A 21148-nucleotide genomic window follows, 5' to 3' on the forward strand; every position below is an offset into this window, starting at 1 on the left:
CACTGCTGGTGGGAATGTAAAATGGTACAATCACTTTGGAAAACGATTTAGCTGTTTCTTATGAAGCTGAATACACCCTTAACTTCATAACCCAGCAATTTCACTCAACTGTTTACTCAAGAAAAATGAAAACATAGGTCCACCAAAGACCTATTCTTGAATGTCAACATCTTTCTTCATATTAGCAAAATGTTGGAAACAACGCAAATGTCCATCAAGAGGTGAATGGATAAATTGTGGTATAGCCATACAATGAAATATTATATCTCAGCTATTTAAAGTAATAAACTACTGAAACACAGGTGAATCTCCAAGTATTATGCTAAATGGAAAAAGCCAGACCCAAAAGACCACATACTCTACGCTTCCATTTATATGAACCTCTAGGAAAGACAACTTTATAGTGATAGAAAGTACACCATTGTTCCTGGGGCTAAGGGTGGGGGATAGGAATTGGATGGAATGCGTCACAAGAGAATGCTTGGGGTTGTGCAATACTTTGTCTTTATCGTGTGGCATTTGCACAGATGTCTACATTTGTCAACACTGATTGACCTGTAAACATTTTGTGGTATGTAAATTATACCTCAACATAGTTGATTTTTTAAAAATAAAAATGGGAACCAAAAAATAATAGTAACAGTGATCATTGGTTTGGTCTGAACAGAATCCAAAGCTTGGCTTCCAATGCAAAATAAAAACCTGACTATAACATCAAGGTAGGTATTGTTGCTGGATTGTTCTTTCCAGATGCAGCCCTGAGAGACTGAGATAAGAAACTGAAAAGCCTATCTTTGCTTCTCTATCAGAAATCAATCTCTGTTCTAGGTCTTCCTCCTACCTCCAAGCTTTTCTAAATCAACCCTTCCGAGCCCTACAGGCCACAAAGATATGATAACGTGAAACTATGTGCTGCTGTCAGTCAGGAAAAGGGAACAATGGCAGGTCAGAGAAAGGGTTCCCAGGAGTTCAGTTTCAGCCCTTACTTACCACTATTTGCTGCCGAGATCCTGCTGCTGTCATACCCAGAACTGATAGAATAAAATGGCGTTTGGCACAAGACCACAGGGCTGGGTCTGGAATGCTCCCAGTTGGTTTCTGGCCATACATATAAGGGGGTTTCTGGCCAGACACATCAGATCTAGGATGAATCTAGCTCGGAAATATATTTTCTGGTCTCAAGTCTTGTCCTAAAGCATTTGACATCATTCTTCCATTAGACTGCTTGTGTTTAGTGTGAGTAAATGAAGTTGGCCTCGCTCATAACGATGTTAGCCATTTTACCGGTATTAAAAGTACCTTCTCATCATTCAGTCTCAGTTCTAACATCATCTCCGTAGGGGGAGCTTCTCTGATTACTTTAGCTGCAGCAGACATCTGTTACCTCATACCCTTATGTCACACTTAGTCACTTTGTCTTCACTGTACTCATTAATATCTGAAATTATCTTAGTGCTTATTTATTAATGTCCGTCTCCACCTGCAAAAATGACAACCCTGTTAAAAAAAGGCACCTAGTTTGCCTGTTCACGGTATCCTGGAAACAGTGCTCACAGCTCAGAGCAGGTAGGTACTCGATAATGTTTTGGAAAGAATTTTAACTATACAATATAGGGAGAACATTTTTAAAAAACTAGTTATATAGAATCTATATTTAAATTATTTCAAATATCTCTATTCATACTCTTGATCCTTATATATTGTTTAAAATATAAAATTGTGTTCTGTGTTGTCACCTACTGATGAGAGATCTGTAAATAAAAGTTGCCAAGATGCAAACTGCTTTTTTTTTTCACTTTAATTCCCTTCAAAAAATCTTTTAAATTCTTAAAGTAAAACTAAAGTTTTGTCTAAGTGTGTGTATTTACCATTATTTCGCTCTCAAGCAGATATACACATTTGCTTTATGTAGGCATCAAAGAATTTCAGTTGATTTTTTGCCCTTTTCATGGTTCAGAGGTTCCTATTCCAAAACTGTAAATAAAAGTTAACTAAAAATATGGAAATGTTCAGGGTAAAGTTACCTAGTGAATAAAATTGCAATGAGGAGAAGAAAAGGTATACAAGCAAGGTAGGCAATATTCTGTCTTCTTTGATTTATTGCTGTAAGGGAAAGAAAAAAGTAATGATGATTCAACAATTTCAAAGGCCTTTATCATGTTAAACTATTAAATGAAAAAAAGTTTACAGTAGAAAAATGCGGCATGTAGAAAAATAGACAAACAGGACTCTCCATCAGCTTTAAAAATAAGTCTAAATTGAATAGCCCGAGAGTATTTACTTTGAATAGAGGTTGGTTTATCCTCTTAGGTCCATGTGTTCAATCAATCAACTCAAGTTGGGCGCTCCTTGTCTGTGACCCCCGTGACAGCACAAAAGCTTGGTTTTCTACTTGGGTTGGTTGTTGTGGTGCATTGAACTGTGTCCTCCCAAAATTATGTCCATGTCCTAACCTCCGGGACCTGAGCATGTGACCTTATTTGGATATAGGGTGTTTGCAGATAAAATTAAGTTGAAGATCTCCTGATGAGATGATCCTGAATTTCGGGAGAGCCCTCAATTCAGTGATTAGCGTTTTTATAAGAAAAAGGAGAAGGAGATTTGAGACAAACATAGAGGAGAAAAACCAGAGGGGAACTCCATATGAAGACAGAGGCAGAGAGTGGAATGATGTGTCTACAAACCAAGGATGCTAAGGATGACCAGCAACCTAGGAGAAGAGAAGCTGGGAGGGAGGCATAGGGTGACTTCTCCCTGAGCCTCCAGAAGGAACCAACCCTGCTCCCACCTGAGTAGGACTTCCGGCCTCCAGAGCTATGACAGCATACATGTCTGTTCTTTTAAGCCACCGCATTTGTGGTTTACATTTCTTATGGCAGCCCTAGGGAACAAACGCAGTTGCATCATGTTTTCAATAGGCTTTCTTTTTGTTGTGTTTTAAACCTTACAGAACAAGGTGTCTTATTACTTTTCAGACCACTGTGAGGCACTATAACCTGATTCTTTGGGAAGTAGCCTTCTGATGCTTTTTAAAAAATTTTTCTTTATTATTTTCAGGTGTACAAAACATGTAATAAATGTAATAGTTAGACATTTATACCCCTCACAAAATGATAACCCGCCTTCCCCAATCTATTGCCCTCTGATATTGTGTATAGCTGTTACAGTTCCACTGATTCTATTCCTTATGCTGTACTCCATATCCTGTGTGTGTGTGTGTGTGTGGAATATATATATATATATATATATATATATATATATATATATATATATATATATATATATAATTATAGTTGACATTCATTATTATTCAGCTTCAGCTTCAGGTGTACAGTGCAGTGGTCAGGCACTTACACTGTCCATGAAGTTTTCTCCCTAATAAGACAAGTGTCCATCGATACCCTACAAAATCTTTACAACATTATGGATTCTATTCCCCAAAGTGTCTTTCGTATCCCTGTGGCAATCTTGTGGTTACCGATTTGTGCTTTCTAATCCCATCACCTTCTCCCTCATCCCCACCCCCCAACTAGCAGCCCTCAGTTTTTTCACTATATCTCTGAGACTGTTTCTGATTAGTTTGTTCATTTATTCTATTCTTTAGATTCCACATATAAGTGAGATCACATTGTATTTGTCTTTCTCCATCTGACTTATTTCACTTACCATAATGTTCTCTAAGTCCATCTATATCATTGCAAATGGTAAGATTTCATTCTTCTTTATGGCCGAGTAATACTCTATTGTATAAATGTACTGATGCTCTTTTAAAAACGTTTCTGTAAGCTTTGCTGCAATAGACTTTATTTGGGGAATAACAGTGACAACTTCAAGACTAAAGAAAAATAATCTCAGCCACCCCAGGGCCAATTGGAAACGCTGCTTTTCCATTTAATAATGCTTAACATTCTTGGACGGAAATAATCATTTAGTAACTACTTTCCTTAGAAGTCAAAACAAATTTTCTTTGAAATGATTGCTTGGCGTAGCTGTTCTTTACTCATATATAGTGGTTCTATATTTTGATTGTAATGTGTCATACAAAAATTGTATTTCAAATTAATAAAATAAGCAATAGTAGAAGAGGGGCGAGGGTGAAAGTTGACATTTTATTAGGGTTTACAACATCTGCTAAGGGCTTGGGTTATACTATTAAATTTTGAGATACAAGGTAAAAATAGGAGCAATTCTACTATTTAAAATGCATGTGCACTTTCACAGCTTGGTAAATAATTTTACTATTACTCAGTCATGTAGAGAAGAAATTTTAGAAACATTCTTGACAACTATTTTTCTACCTTTTCTCCAATTCCCACCTAAATATCTTATAAATATCTGTCTGTCTTTAGTTACAATGCCTTAGAAAAGGCTCACGCCATCCCGTGGCTAGACTTTCATAGTGTTTCTAGCTGGTCTCTCTGCTTCCTTGTCTATTTGTTCCAATCCACCGCCCACACGGCTTCTAGGGTTATAATTTTTTTTTTTTTTCTAAAACCAGTCCCATGATGTGAATACAAATTCCTTAGCAAAACACAAAAGACCTGTTCTTATCTGGCACTTGTGTAGTTATCAGTCATTTCTCACCACTCTCCCTACCCTCAGAGTAGGCCTGTTTTATGCTGGTAGTTGTCTACTGAATATCTAATCTCTCTTATTTTCTTATTCTTAGAACACCAATTTATTTTGGAACACCAATATGCCCTGGTTAACAAATACCGTATGATCTCACTTATGTGTGGATTCTAAAGAACGAAATAAATGAACAAACAAAATAGAAACAGACTCATAGATACAGAGAACAAACTGATGGTTGCCAGAAGGGAGGGTGTTTGGGGAGTTGGGTGAAAAAGATGAAGGGATTAAGAAATACAAATTGGCAGTTACAAAATAATAATAATAATGATAATATAATAATGATAATAATGGTGTGGGGACAGAACCAGGAGTGCAGTTTCCAGGCTCTCACCCACCCTCACATGGAAAGGTATTGGCTCAGGTAGTAAATGGCCATCAACTGTGATTGGATGGCCATAGGCTGTGGCTAGTTGGCTGTCAGCTGTAACCAGTGAGCCATTGGCCACTAATATAACTGCTGTGGCTATGCTAGCAGGAAATGGGGGCTGGCAAGGAGATGGTGGCTGAGCCAGCAAGCAGTGGAGTGAGGGTTGCGAACAGTGTGGCTCCTGCTTCCTGTGTCTCCAACCCAGCCTCCAGTGAGACTATAGTGGTGTTACTCCCCCATCTATGGCTCCGTGGGTGTTCCTTTTTGGCCTCACCATGTCCTGTGTTCTTATGCAGGGAGCGGGAACTGAGACCCCGCATGACACCCTACATGACAAATAGTAATACATTTCTCAGCTTCCTTTCAGCCAAGAGTTGTCATCTGACAGTTCTGGCCAATGAGATGTAAGCAAATAATTGCCTGTCAGAGGCTCTGGGAAGAGTTTGGTTTCTTGAAACAGTGCCTCCATTTTGTCTTTGCTGGTTCTTTCTTCTTCTTTTCACCTGGATAAGTGGACCGACGCCTGGAGGTAGAGCAGCCCTTTCTCACCATGAGACAAGGACGACAGCTAGTAGCTGCAGAGGGCGTGCGAAGAGAAGAGCCTGGGACTCGGACCACTCACGCTGCTGCTGCCCCAGCCCTGGCGTGCCGGCCTCCGGGCTTCCTTTTCTGTGAGAAAAGGCAATCCTGTTTGTTTATGCCGCTAAGTCAGGCCACGTTTACATGTAACCAAATTCGAAGGTAGCCAATACTACCATCGACAATATACCATTTACCTTTCCTTGAATAAGACTTTGCTATCAAGCCTCTGTGTCTTAGTAGATCCCTTCGCGGCCTGGAAAATACCTATTTATCAACTCAAATGAGACCACCTCATAGGTGCATTTCACAACTTCCCCCCCAATTGCTCTTCTCCCTCAGTCTTCCTACCTGTAGGGGGCATACCCTAAAATGAATACGCACTCTTCAGGCATCGTTCTGTGACAATGCTGCTTTCCGCATAGGACTGTCTGGAATCTAAACCTTACCTGAAATCGTCAGTGGGTCTGGTCTACCTGATCGAAGTGCTCTTCCTTCAGAAAAGGCTGAAAAGAATCAACTCATAAAGCCAAAGAAAGAAAATGGCCCTTGAAAAACTGCTTTCCCACTAATAGAAGAATTACATATAGTTAGCATAAGCATATATATTCATGCACATGAATAGGCAGACGTATCTGCAACGCGTGTGTAGTCTCAGGTACCACTCTTAGAGGAGCAAGGATAGAGTGAAGCCTTAAGTTAATTGTACTGGAAATAAATGTCTCTATCTTGATGTAGGTGCTGGTCCTCTTCTATCGCCTTCTTGGTTCTCTGCCATCTGCGCTGAGAACTCACCCAAGAGAGTAAACTCCTTGGAGTCAGGGACCATGTCTCCTTCGTCCTTGAATCCATCCTCCAGGATCAGTGCAGCCTCTCCTTTAGCAGTCACGCCGCCAGCTGTGTACAACTATGACAGATAACGGTGAGTTCAGAGACGTCATGCTAAGGCGCCGCAGGGGGAAAGGCGTTGCCAAAGGGGGACGGTTTTGTGAACAGGAAAGTCTGTCTTGTTCCTTAACACATTGTGTATGGCAGGGTTTAAATCCCTCATACCCCTCTATTCCGGCAGATTTTTAAAAGAAACTACTTTAAAATGCACTCTTCTCTTTAAAGCGTAAATGCTTCTATGTCATTTATTATTTTTCTATGTAATTTTTTAGGATTTACTCACCTATGATGTTAGTAATCCCTCCTGGTGTGATACTGCAGAAAGCAGCTTCCTTTGTTATTAACGAAACACAAATAATTCAATAAAATGTGCAAAGTAAAAAGAGTCAACAGTAAAAACGAGAATTCTCATTATCCGTCCTTAACGCATGGCTCAGAAAAAACGAAGATTCTCGTGATCCATACGCAACGTGTTAAGGAATAGATGGGATTTTGAGCAGCAGCAGAAACTGGGAAGACGTCATTGCAGCCAGGAGGATTGTATGGGCAGAAAATTGAGAATACGTTCAGAGAGCAGTACCCATCGAGGCAGGAAGAATAATTAAAAGCTTTACAATATTTAGGTGGGTAATAAGAAAGGCCTGACCTAGAACGGAAAAGGAGAGGCGGCAGTAGAGGTAAGCAGATCAAGCCCTGGGTGTACATGAGGCCGGAACTGGTCGGTAGAAAACGTGAGGCGTCTTGTGATGGAGGAGAAGGGGTTGCCTAGCACGCGTGATGTGTGGGGGTGCGTGTTCTGCGAAGCTCCATGCTGCCTACCTGTCTCTCTTGCTAGGTTGAACATCCAGCAGAATTTAAAACAGAGCAACTTTCTAAAAAATGGTTCAGGCTCTTAAATACATTAGACTTCAAACGTTTCATTATTCCACTTTGCCTCCCCCCAAATGGGATTATTTATGTAGAGGAAAAGACCGGAGGACTAAAATCTGCCTTCAGATGCAGGAAGGTGAGGCAGGAAGGAAAAAGGAGTAGCAAGCAGTGCAGAGGGTGATGCTCACTCTGCCTCGCCCTGACCTTGGAGAGTGTGTCAACCACCGCTTTGATGTGACACTTGTCCAGTGTCCTGTGGCCAGAGAGGGATACCTGAGGGAGCCTCTCAGAAAAAAGTATGCCTTCAGATTTGGTAAGCATTGTGGGCTTCCCATACATAGACAACTTTGCCTTTTTCCAACTATATTTACACATTTTCCGCTAGTATTTTTTCATCATTCTTGAATAACAAGCTTCCCAGTTCCACCTGACCTTGGGTTCCTTCTATCCCTCTGTTACCTCAGCAGAGAATGCTCTGAACTTACTGGCTTACGCTGAACCTCAAGGCCAAGATGGCACAAAATCAGGTTTACACATATGAAGATATGAATTATCAAGAAAATAAAGCAATAGGGTGTCTCTAGAGCCCCTAAAAATAGACTATTCATGCCTGTGAGTGAATACCCTTGTGAATTAAATTTACAAGAATATATAGCACAGTGGTTAAGTGCCTGAGCGCTATAGGCAGATGGACCTTAGTTTGAAACCAAGCTCTGGCCCTTGTTAGTTATGTGACCTTAATTGACAGCTAAGAACATCAGTTTCTTCATCTATGAAATGGTAAAGATGGTACCTACCCAGAATGGAAGTAAAACATGTAGCACAGTGCCTGGCACAGTAACAACGCAGCTAATGGTGAAAGCTTTTTTCTCCCCAATTCTCGGTGTCTTTCATTCATTGTTGTCTGTTGTTGATTTGTGGATTACAAGTGTCCTAAAGAAAACCTGTGTCTGACCTAAAATACAAGCTCTTCTTTTGGAAAGAGATCTGTAGTGATATAGACATTTTTTAAAATTAATTTCTTTTTAAAAAATATTTATTTTTTCCAGTTAGAATTGACATTCAACATTATTTTATATTAATTTCAGGTGTACAGGGCAGTGGTTAGGTGTTTATATAATATATGCAGTGCTCTCCAGATTAGTCTAGTACCCACCTGGCACTATACATAGTTAATACCATATCATTGACTATATTCCCTATGCTGTACTTTACATCCCCATGACTATTTTGTAACTACCAATCTGTATTTCATAATCCCTTCAGCTTTTTCACCCAGCTCCCCACTAATGATCTATTAAGATCATTCTAATGTTGACTAAATTTGCTGCTTATCTATTAAAATCAGCACATTCCTGAATTTTCTGATGACAAATCCAATATTCTACTAATCTTATTTCTCATGGAACATTCAACATCTTTGCAAAGACCACGCAGTCTGTGCACAGTTACTAATATGTGGTGTGGCCATTTATTCTTTAAGCCCTTTTGTCTCTTATACTGGGACATATAGCTAGGTTATTTCTTTGCAGCTTCTGCTTGAGTTAGGTATGGCTATGTGACTGAGTGTAGCCGATGTGCTGTGCTGTGTGCCACTCCCAGTACTGGCCCATGAACTTTCCATATGTGATTCTCACATTCCCTTTCCATTGGCTTGATACAGATAAGCATGGTGACTGTGGAAGCCAGTTGGTGAAGATGGCAGAGACAAAAGATGGAAAGAGCTTGTGGCCCTGTGTTACTGCTTGGAAGAGAGCAGTAAGAGTGACCTGCTATTCAGGATCACTGATATCTGATGTTACATAAGTGAGAAATAAAATTCTATCTTTTTGAGCCTTTAAACATGTTGGGGTCTGTTTTACAGTAGATTCCCTACCCTACTTAAAACAGTTGGATTTTTGTAATTTGGTGGAAAGATACCACAATGTTAGTGTAAGATCAGTGTTGGTTTGAATTGACTATATTTAGGGGGGGTAATTATAAATACAAATTACTTTTAAATTAGCTTTTTATTTAAATACCCACCTTCAAAGGTGGATGAGCCAGGCTAATTGTATACCATAGCAACCATGTTCTCATTTGAGTAGTTCCTTTTTTGTTTAAAATTAAAAAAAAATATATTATTTAGAATGTATCTACTTTTACCAATGAAATGCAACATAGAAATTGCAAGAACAATTTTTTGTTACAATAATTAATAGCAACATTATAAGTAAATTAAAAATACTAATGGCTTGTAGGGAAATATGGAAAGTAGAGATGCCCTCAAACCCATGAATAAACAGACTGCTTTTTGAAACCGTATTTCTAACAACTAAAGTACCTTCAAAAGTACCATAGGAAATAAAACGATAGTTCAAAATTTCCTCTGTTGATAAATGGTTCCTGAAAGTGTCGGAGACAAAAAAAAAAAACGTATAAGGAATACACGGAAAAATCAATAGGGTTCTGTTAGAAGTCATAACAAGTCTCACACTTTTACTTGTATAATCACAAGATTTACAATAAAACTCTTTTTATTTTTCACAGGATTATAATTATTGGCTGTAAAATATATTGTTCAACTCAAAATAGATGAAACTAAAGAGGTTTCTGAGCCTTTCATTTCAGAAGTGGAATAGACAATTGATTTCTGTTTAACGGATTATTGTGGAAATAAATTACAAATTGGTCAGATGTACTTTGCTTTCCATCTCTGAGTATCTTCTGTGGACAGGCTATTATTTACAGAAAAACATGACTAGTCTTCAGATGTGGAAAATACAGATAAATGTATTTTCTTATATTACATACACGTTTTTGTGAACTGAAACAAGCAAAACTCCATTAATCAGGTAAACTAGAGTGATAGCCTTTCAGAAAATGGTTTATCCGCTGCTGGGAACACACAATACTAGGAGTCAGGGACCATTTGCATCAGTAACAATCAGAATGGACGCCTCACTTCTCCTTTGAATCAACTGTTTAAGCTTTAGCCTGACCCGTTTTCCCTCCAGTATGAAGCAAAGAGAAATAGTAAAATCAAGGGGAAAGAAATCAAATGTTGCCTGATTTGAGTTTTGATTTTGTTTCTTTTCTTTCTGAGGTTTGAATGAAATGTTCCAAGGTCTAAGCAGAGTTTGCAAGCCACAGAGTGAGTGCAGGCTGAACCTGGGCTGCAGATGTGTCCTGCTGGCTGCACAGTGTCATTATTTTTCTTAGGAGATTGTGCAAGAAAATCTGAGTTGGGACTTCTATTAAAATGTTACCATAGGCTGAAAGAAAAGGGCTGTGGGGAGAGGGTGGGGAGAAGGGAAAGAGGATGTGAGGGGAGACAAAGAAAAGAGGAAAAGGTGCAGTTATGAGACCAGCCAGATTGGGTCCTGGTGGCTGAGAGCAGACCCAGAACACCTTCTTGTCCCTCGAGGTGAATCAGCAAATTATAATGGATTCTAATATTAGCATGGCAGCCAAGAAAAATTGTGCCACCATGACTGGTCCAACAAGGGACAAATAAGGACAAAAATCCCTCCTCCTGATGGGAAGAAGTGGTCAGCAAGGAACCCCCTGGGAACACCTGTGACGCTACGCCACCCCTAAATCTTGAATATTTCATGCCCTCATTTTAAAGATGATACAATCCTAAGCTTCTTTGTTCTTCGCTGCAGTTGCCCTTCTCCTGGCCTGGCCCCTCTCTTAAATAAATCCGCTGCTTGCCTGGCTTTGTGAGTGTTGCCTGTTAGGGACATCCCCGAATTCCTTCCTGTGACATTTACCAAAAACCCTTGTTTTTCAGTAACAAAAACACATGCAATTCTATCACCAGGGGGCCAGCCTCCTTCGTGGGGGTGACTAAGTGAAGCTGAAGGGCTGCCACTCCCTTTCGGTGAGGAGAAACCCTGCATTCTCTGCCTGGTTTACTCCCCCGAGACTTAGCTCCAGTAGGTGCCCCGTTGGCCTCTCGGTTTGTAACTCCTGTGCCGAAGACTGGGGGTGATAATGATAAGAAGAAACAGAAGAAAATGTAAACACTACAACTTAGATCTTCACTCAAGAGAAAAAGTGAGAATTGGTGGTGCTAGCAGTACCATTGCAAAACACATGCATTTATTTTCATGGATTTGCTCATTCACAGCAGCTCAACTGAAAGACAAAAAACCCCCAGCTTTTTAGTTCGCCGAGATTCCTCATCTTTGCGGGGTTTTCTTTAATGAGCTGGATCAGGAGTACTGAAACCAAGAAAAGACAATTGTTAGTTTACTATAAATCTGTTTCTCTTCTACATACACTACGTGGCAGGGCCTTTCTGTCAGTCATGTGGAAATTGGAAAGAGTACACCTTCATCTTGAAATAAATGCCTTTGAAATTTTCATGATGAACCTCTAAATTCTGAATTAAAATGCAGAAATCTTAAGTGGAAAATAAATAAGTCGACAGATTTATAATCGCTCTCAATAAACTCTAATTTTCAATGTCAAAATAGGTTTACATTTCATATCTTTTGAACCATTTACACTTCTTCTTCTTATCTCTCTGTGTTTATTAATTACCCTTAATGCTTCTTAAAATGATGGTATGACAGCCCTAAACAGAATTTTAAAAAATAAAATATTTCAAATGAAAGCTAAGAGGACGATATAGGATACATAGGTACTGGATATTTCATACTATTTTCTTAACTATGACTATATAAGAACAATTGGGGACCATAATGCATTAAAAAAATAATAACAGTATTTTGATACCAGAGGACAAATGTGATGAGCTCCTTAAGTCACACTGTTAAATATAAAAAAAATAAATAGGATAAGACTATCGTTTATAAATTTCTTTGCTTTTCGTACTTAACTTTCCCTTCTCCTTGCTCTCACCATTAGTGTATTTCAAAAGTAAAACAAAACAAAACCCAAACAATACAGAGCAATAGCATCAACAGTGACTGCTTCCAGTGTGGCCTTCCCAGCCACACATGTTTGGAGCTCCAGTCAGGGCCTGTCTTCACTGGTTTTTGGAGGTTTGGCTTGATTTGGGGGAAATTTCAGACTATTGTAGCCTTAAAAACTCCATGTCAGAAGAACAGCCCCTTCTGTCAGAAGTAGTGATTCCCTCCCATTTTTGAAAGAGAGAATTACAAAGATGGTAAAGGCGACGCTTCTGGCTCCTCCCTGTTTTTCTTCCAGTTCTTTGCAGTTTTGTTCCTGAAATGCCAATGTATTGATTATTTTTGTATTTATTTATGTATACTCCACCATGCTCAAAAAGAGTTAAGGTGGTTGGACACACAACATTTACAAAATAAATGTTGCAATAGGTGAAAAATGAGGTAGCAAAGGTAGGATGTAAGAATGGACAGCATATACAGTAGTTCCCCTCAGCTGTGGTTTCGCTTTGTGAGGTTTCAGTTACCCATGGTCAAGTGCATTCCAAAAATATGAAGTGGGAAATTCTAGAAATAAACAATTCATAAGTTTTAAGTCGCACACCATTCGCACACCATTCTGTGTATCAAGATGAAATCTCACGTTATCCAGCTCAGTCCCGCCCAGGACGTGAACCATCCCTTTGTCCAGCACATCCAGCTGCCTACGCTTCTGCCCATTCGTCATTTAGTAGCAGACTTGGCTACTAGGTCCACTGTCCTTGTATCACAATGCTTGTGTTCAAGTAACCCTTACAAGTAGTCTAATGCTACGTCAGGATGCCTATGTCATTCACCTTACTTTGTCTCAGCACGCAGGCATTGTGTCATCCCACATCATCACAAGAAGGGTGAGTACAGTACAGGAAGTTATTTTGAGAATGAGACATTTACATCACATATTATGGGATATTATTGTTCTGTTTTATTATTAATTATTTTTATTAATCTCTTACTGTGCCTAATTTATAAATTAAACTTTATCATAAATATGTATGCACAGAAACAAAAACATAGGATATACCGTGTTTGGTACTAACCATACTTTCAGGCATCCACTGGGGGTCTTGGAAGGTTATCTGCCATCGATAAAGGGGGATGACTATACTACAAGCCAAAAACTTTGATGGGCTGCCCAGAGGTTGGCTACTCATTGCTCTCTACCACCCACATGAAGAGAGGACACAAATGGCTCTAGAACATTATTGCTACAACCAGATGTATGACAGGAAATGAGAAAGGGAACAAAACCCTAATGATTTAATTGTTGCTACTTATAAGTTGGAGGCTGAAACTGAATATTAAAAATGGGCCCTTGGATTAATTCTACGTTCTACTTTTCAGGCCAACTCTACCCTGCCAAAGCCGTGGGGGACTGAAAGCAAGTTGCACCTTAACTACCCTGCAGTAGATGAATGATGCCAGGCCGGGGGAGTTAGCCCTGGGTGCTGAAACGAAATGGCAAAGCCATTTTGCTCAACCCAGCAGCCTGAGAGTCCTGGCCAGAGTCCTTTTCAGCAAGAATGAGGCCATTGCTTTGTGTCTTAAACATCGAGGCTCTGGAGGACCTGGACGCGAAGTCTTTTCCCTCTTCACGACCTCAGCTGCATTGCCCTGGAGGGTCTTCCAGCTCAGCGTGACAGTGGGGAAATAACTGTCACCCTGTTAACATTAATACATGAATCACATTATACTCGCAATCTTCAAATGCCACTGGTCAGGCTCCCAGAGCTGCATTGTTGTACAGAGCACCATTTCTATACCCTGTAAGCTAGAAGTCTGTTCTCCTAGTCACTTCCTAGGAGTTTGGGAGCGTCAAATGTGCTCTCTCTCACGATGATGGTAACTATTGTCAAGAGGAAACTGAGCTGCCAGGTGTTACAGTAGTCTGTGAAGACAATAAGCTAATGGGAAAGTAACAGTCAAGCCTTCAGTCACTGTGACAGCATAAGTGAGGAACTAAATAGGAGGAAACTCTGCCCTTCCTCTCCATGCCCCCAGAGTTCCATATTCCTGCCCCCGTTCCCCAGTGCTGCAGAGTGAGAGTCAGAGGGGTCAGCACAGTTGAGGGGCTTATCTCACTGCCGGGACGCCCGAACCAAAGACGCCTGCTGTTTCATGAACCCGGGAGCCAGGGCTAGGGACAGAGGTTACTGAGTCAGAGTGGACAAAAGGGTCTCCAGGGTTCTCCCTGTTAAGCTCACCCACATGTTGCTGCTCTTTGGTTCTGGCTCAGTTCTGGCTCCGGCTTGTAATGCTGGGCTCTGCCGTTGCTTGAGGTGGGTTATCTCTTTGAGTTCTTGCTGCCCCTCCCTGCAGTCTACTCCATACATGGTTCCTCTGCACCCCTTTGGTAGAAAGAGTTCGAGTCTATTCCTTGGTACGCCCCCTTTGCCGATGGAAAACACACATAGTGTTGCCGATTAACATGTGGGGGAGGGGTGTCACGGAATTCCAGAGCCTGCTCATCCAATGACACATTGACACACAATGACACATTGTCACACAATGACACATTGACACACAATGACACATTGTCACACAATGACACATTGACACACAATGACACATTGACACACAATGACACATTGTCACACAATGACACATTGACACACAATGACACATTGTCACACAATGACACATTGACACACAATGACACATTGTCACACAATGACACATTGTGACATAGTTCCCCCTTATCCATGGGGGATACCTTCCAAGACCCCCAGTGGATGCCTAAAACCACAATAGTAATGAACCCTATATGTTCTGGTTTTTCCCTCTACATACAAATTTATGATAAGGTTTAATTTATAAATTAGGCACAGTAAGAGACTAATAAAAATAACTAATAATAAAATGGAACAATAACAATATACCATAATAAAAGTTATGTGAATGTGGTCTCGCTTAAAATATCTTACCGTACTGTACTCATCCTTCTTCTTGTGATGATGTGACATGATACGTTGCCTACGTGATGAGATGAACTGAGGTGAATGACGCAGGCATTGTGACGTCGTGTTAGCTATTACGGACCTGGCATATTGTCAGAAGGTGGATCATCTGCTCCGGGTCAGCCTGGATCACTGACCCATGAGTTGGTATCACTCCTCTTGCACTTTGGGACCACTATGAAGTAAAATAAGGGTTAAACAGTGCAATACTCTTGACAGCTGATCTGATAACTCAGAGGGATACCAATGGGCAGAGAGTGTTCACAGCGAGCACACACTGGACAAAGGGATGATTTGTGTCCTGAGAGGGACACAAGATGCTACAAGATTTCATCACACAACTCAGAATGGCATGAAATTTAAAACTTATGAATTATTTATTTCTGGAATTTTCCGTTTAGTAATTCCAGAACACGGTTGGCCACAGGCAATGGAAACAGCAGGAAGTGAACCTGTGGACATGGGGAAAGTACTGTACTTGGTTTCTGCTCCATCATGTCTCTGAAACTATTCCTTCAAAGTTCATCAAATCTAGTGTCTTCTCAGTCTTTCCACCATGTGCAAGCTGTGTGGCTGTGGGCATGTTCATTAACTTCTCTGAAGTTCATTTTTCTTATCTACAAAGTGAGGATAAAAATAATCTACTTTGCAGGTTTGTTATGAAATTCAGTATGCATATATATTAGCGCCTGACAAAAAGACTGGCATGGAGTGGGTGCTCAACAAAAGTAGTGATTATTATTTTACTATGACTAATATGACTGTTTTTGTTGGTAGTTGTGGTAGTATTGCTGCTATATTATTTTCTTCGGTCTTGCCACACTCAGTGTAGGAATTCCCCAGGTTCCCCTATTAATCTGATTCTGTTTTCTCTCTACACTCAACTTCCTAGGTGTCTGAGAATAGAGCCCAGGTCTTACTCATCTTATATACCCTTTATATATGCACACAAACTGATTTATTGACAGCTTTCAGGGATACCCTTCTGTATTAAGAACATCATGATCGAATTCTGAGGTTTTCTGCAGCTGACTTGGAAATTCTGTCTGTATTTCACTCTCTTCTCAGATCACCTGTTGTCTTCTCTTACCCATTATTACCATCTATTTAAGACTAAGTCTTTATAGTTTTCAGAGGAAAGGTGCTATTTAGATATCTCCTAATTCAATGTGTACTGTTAGCTTTTAGAGGAGACTGGTGATTGGGAGGGTTTTGATGCTATTGCATACTTAATAGGAAATTGTTAAAAACAGTAACAACGATAAAACGTTCAAGAAGAATTATGAAAACATCTCCTGTGAATGAGAGGTAATTAAAGCAACAAATGGCTTAGAAACACCAGGCAGTGACCCTTTGCAGGGAATTTGGTACAGAGAGGACACAACAGCTCACAGCGAACAACATGCAAGTCTGAAAGAATATAAAAATTTAGGCCATCTGGAAATAGATTTTTCTTTCAAATTAATAGATAGCAGTATAGTTATTCAAATTAAACCAAGAATGAATAAGTAACACATACTGTCAACCATTTAAGTAGATAAAAGTTGTTTTGGTATAGTGTCTACACACCTGGACAAAAAGATTGTTGAAAATGATTCATTACAGATTTAGTGATTTGTTACTGTACCAATAGAAACGGTACTGGAATCAGCTTACTGTACCACACACAAGAACAAATATGGCAGTCAAGCTCACTAGACTCCATCAGAGAGTCTTCAGGTTAAAATACTATAGATACAGATAGAAATACACATATCTGTGTATCATCTGTCTATCGTCTATCTTCTGCATTTTCAACATTAAACATCAGTTACATTATAACCCGAAAAATGGAGAACAATTTCCACTCTAGTTTTGTAGAAAACAAAAAAGCAAATGTAACTTGGAGGTGGTTACTCTGTTCTGGATTTGTTCTCAATGACAGGTAGGTGTTAATCATTCAGGGCCCCAGGGAGCACAGTGGTGAGACAGTAAATTGAAAGGGCAGGTCCCTGTGTATCTTCTTCACCTTGCTGTGGTTCTAACAAATGACTCCATTTCTGTATCCTTTGCTTTAATCCTACTGTTAGTTTGGTTTGGCTGTCTCGAGAACAAATTTTTATCCCTAAAGTATTAATAAAGATATCAGCAAAGGTTCTTTTATTATGGGTTAATGAAAGTTACACTGAACGGTTTTCATTTTAGCCAGCTAGCATATCGCCAGGCATCAGGTATTCAGTAATTGGGAGGTGAATTAATGGTTTTCTCTTGCCCAACTGACTGACTGAATGTACAAAGATACATCTATATCAAGCTATGTTTTTCCATAATATTGAAATTTGTGGCATTTCAGAATACAGATTGGTGATAAAAAACTATTTTTATAAAATTGGTTAAAACCAGCTGCAGAAGGTATACGAGGTCTGACAATAAAGTTTGCGAACTCATCTTAGAAAAAGTGCTACATACCTCATTGCTGAATATCACTATGGTCACCTTCAAATTACTCCCCTTGGGAAGCTATGCACCCATGCCAGTGCCTAGTCCATCCTTCAAAGCAATTTTGGAACTCTTTTTCTGGAATGGCCATCAGAGCTATCATCATATTACCCTTGATGTCCTGAATGTCATCAAAATGTCTTCCTTTCAATATTTCCGTTATCTTCAGATAAAGAAAGAAGTCATTGGGGGCCAGATCAGGTGAGTAGGGAGGGTGTTCCAATACAGTTATTTGTTTACTGGCTAAAAACTCCCTCACAGACAGTGCTGTGTGAGCTGGTGTATTGTCGTGATGCAAGAGCCATGAATTGTTGGCAAAAAGTTCAGGTCGTCTAACTTTTCCACACAGCCTTTTCAGCACTTCCAAATAGTAACTTGGTTAACTGTTTCTCCAGTTGGTACAAATTCATAATGAATAATCTCTCTGATATCAAAAAAAGGTTAGCAACATCATCGCAACAAGTTCACGAACTTAATTTTCAGATTTGTATGGAAACCAGAAAACAACATCAAGTAATAGATGGGTTAATGAGTTGCTCTGACTTCAGGAAAAGAGTAATCATTTGCTAAACTTACTGTCTAGTTACTTAAAAATGTATACAATTATTAATTTATAAGAGAAAAATCAAGCTATATTTTTGAAAACAGTGATCCAATGAACTGATATAAAGGAATAGTAGTTTGTCACCAATTTGGCTATCGTCTTGACATCCCATTGCCAAAACCAACATTTGTTGGTATCACTATTTCAGTTTGTAGAAACATCCCCAAAATTCAGAAGTTGAAAAACTGCTGAAGACAAAGGCAAAAGGAGAAGTTTCACACAAAAGTGGGAATGAACGCTTTGAGGAACTGGGTGTTCTTCCTTGTTGGCCAAAGCACAAAGAGTAGTGCAAAGTGATAAAATGTTAGGGCCTGGGGGGCACCTCGAGGTCATCCACTACAGACTTTCATTTTGTAGATGAGGCCACTTAGGCCTGGAGAAGGTGACTTGCCTGAAGTCTAACAAAAAGCCAAGGACAAAGCAGACAGAGGCCACAGTGAAGCTGTGCCCTCACTTCCGGCAGAGAGCTTTCCATCCATTACCAAGCGAAATCCTTGGGAAAACTGGTCAGGGTTTTAGAATTGCCGATGTGGGAGTTAGGAAGAACCAGATTAATCCTGTTGTGTTACCTGTGAGGTAAGTAGAGGAAACTCAGGATATAGACCAAAATATCCTTATTACAACCTGGAGGACTACCCAGTGCAGTCTCTTCCTTGGCCTGCCCAGCTTCATCTCATGCCCAGTCCTTTCGCCTCTGTGTTTACTCCACTCAGGCCCAACAAGTCAGGCAGTAGGAGCCCAGAAACTTCCCCATTCAGGGCCTCTGCATGGTTTGGTCCTTTATCCTAAAATACACTCTCCTTGTCCCTTTCTGACAGATTCCATTGCTCTGACTTCGTTCAAAGTATTACTCCCTCAAAGAAACCTTCCCTGACATACCTGATTGTAGGGAAGTGTTCTCCCTAGAAATCCCACTTAAAACTATTACTGAAATAAATAACTTTGGTGGTAGAGGCCAGTATTATATTTTTTGGGTTCACTTTGTACTAATTATTTTATTGTTTACTTAATTTTTATTTTTATCAAAGGATATAGTGAAAAATGTCAAAAGATTCCACAAGACTTGTTATGAAAAATAGCATCCAGTGCCCCACCATTTCACTTCTGCTTCCCAGAGAAAACACTTTCAAGTCTTGTGTGTGCGTGTGTGTGTTGGTATTAACTCCATATTTCTTAATAACATACTAATCCTGCTTTTTCTTGATTTTGAAAATTTAGGTATTGATTTCCTACTATGGAAAGTCAGGTCTTCTCTCTCTTATAGCACTTCGCTCTCACCCCAGACCTGCTTCCCCTTCCCTAATCATCCCAGTGCATTTATATCAGAATTTCTGTTTTGGTAAATACATGGTATTTTACATATTTGGATTATGTAAATATAATTTGCAGTGAAGCCACATGTTATAACGTTGTAACATTTCTTAGATCCTATATATTCCTTTCGCATAATTTTTATGTTCCTTGATATTACTAATTGTCTTGTTTTCTCTCTGGCTTCCTTTTTGGGGTAGTTATTGCTAAGTTAGCCCCAATCTCTCTTGCATATGTGTCAATCTCATCTGGTATGTGAGAGCACCTCTGATATTAAATTTCATCATCTGGGGACATTCGTCCTCCTTCTGCAGCCTGAGTCGGTCCTTTTCCAGGCTTGCTCTGTCACTGTTGCTGGGGTCTTGCCGGCACCAGCTCCCTGGAGTATCTTCTTGCTCTGCCCCATTGTGGCGGCTCCTGTTTTCAAGTTCCCTCTCCCAGAGGCCACAGATTAATCACTTCTACAACCTCCAGATAAAGTACTATCAGTGACAAGAGTCACAGAGCCTCAAAGGAATAAAGGCCTGTGTTTTTTATGTTGAACATTTAATCACATTTTGTGTTTTTAAAGTTGTAATTGGTCTTTGATGTCATTTCATGTAAAATAAATTCTCCCTTTTAACATCTATCAGTGACTATTTTCAATTTTAATACGTTATCTTTCAAGATTGTAGCAAGGGCAATTGAAGATGTGTTAAATATATATCACAGTTAAATTATGCAGAAAAAAAGTGCTTTTTCTCTTTTGAAATTTCAGCTGCACATAGAAAGACTTGAGTGAAGTGAGAGACAGGTTTATAATGTGCTCAAGTGGAATAATTTATATTTTATGATTTCCAAAATCAGCAAGATAAAATCCAAATGTTCAAATATGGACTTAAATGCCTGTAACTAACAATCCCAGTCAGAATCTTAGCCAAGATTTTTGTGAAATTGATAAACTTATTCTAACATTTTCATACAAATGTAGAGGGCAAAAACTGGCAAAGGCAACACTGAGTAAGAGGAACAGAAAGAATCAAACTGGGGTGGCCAGTTTGCTCAGTGGTTAGAGACAAGTGCTCATAACACCAAGGTCTCTGGTTCGATTCCCACATGGGCCAGTGAGCTGCGCCCTCTACAGCTAAATTGAAAAAACAACAACTTGACTTAAAGCTGAGCTGCGCCGCCCACAACTAGATTGAAAACGACTTGACATGGAGCTGATGGGGCCTGGAAAACCACACTGCTCCCCAATATTCCCCAATAAGAAAAAGAAAAAAGAATCAAACTATCAGAACCAAGACCTGTTATAAAGCTATAGTAATCGAGACAGTGTGTTATCTGTGCCTGGATAGACAAACCAATGGCAGAATAGGCAGTTTAGAATAGATATATATGTATATATAATATAACACACACACACACACACACACAAACACACACACACTCACTCACCTGGTTTATGACAGCCCTGCAGAGAAAGGTCTTTTCAATACCTAGTGCTGGCATAACTGGATATGCACATGGAAAAAAGTCTCTTGACCCTTAGGTCATACACCATACAAAAAAAAAAAAAATC

At 39.7% G+C, this 21148-nt stretch overlaps 1 long non-coding RNA gene across 1 annotated transcript in view; it reads left to right on the forward strand.

Annotated features, from left to right (window-relative positions):
- LOC141571071 (uncharacterized) overlaps positions 1–9181 on the forward strand; it is a 188200-nt gene extending 179019 nt beyond the window's left edge. The window contains exons 4-5 of the long non-coding RNA XR_016019331.1: positions 6320–6503; positions 9003–9181. This is a non-coding gene — a long non-coding RNA (uncharacterized LOC141571071). The remainder of the gene's footprint in view (positions 1–6319; positions 6504–9002) is intronic.
- Positions 9182–21148: the final 11967 nt, after the last annotated feature.

Source organism: Rhinolophus sinicus, chromosome 16 (assembly GCF_057876585.1).
Source record: "Rhinolophus sinicus isolate RSI-liver-muscle chromosome 16, RSI-T2T, whole genome shotgun sequence".
In the NCBI taxonomy this organism is placed as follows: Eukaryota; Metazoa; Chordata; class Mammalia; order Chiroptera; family Rhinolophidae; genus Rhinolophus; species Rhinolophus sinicus.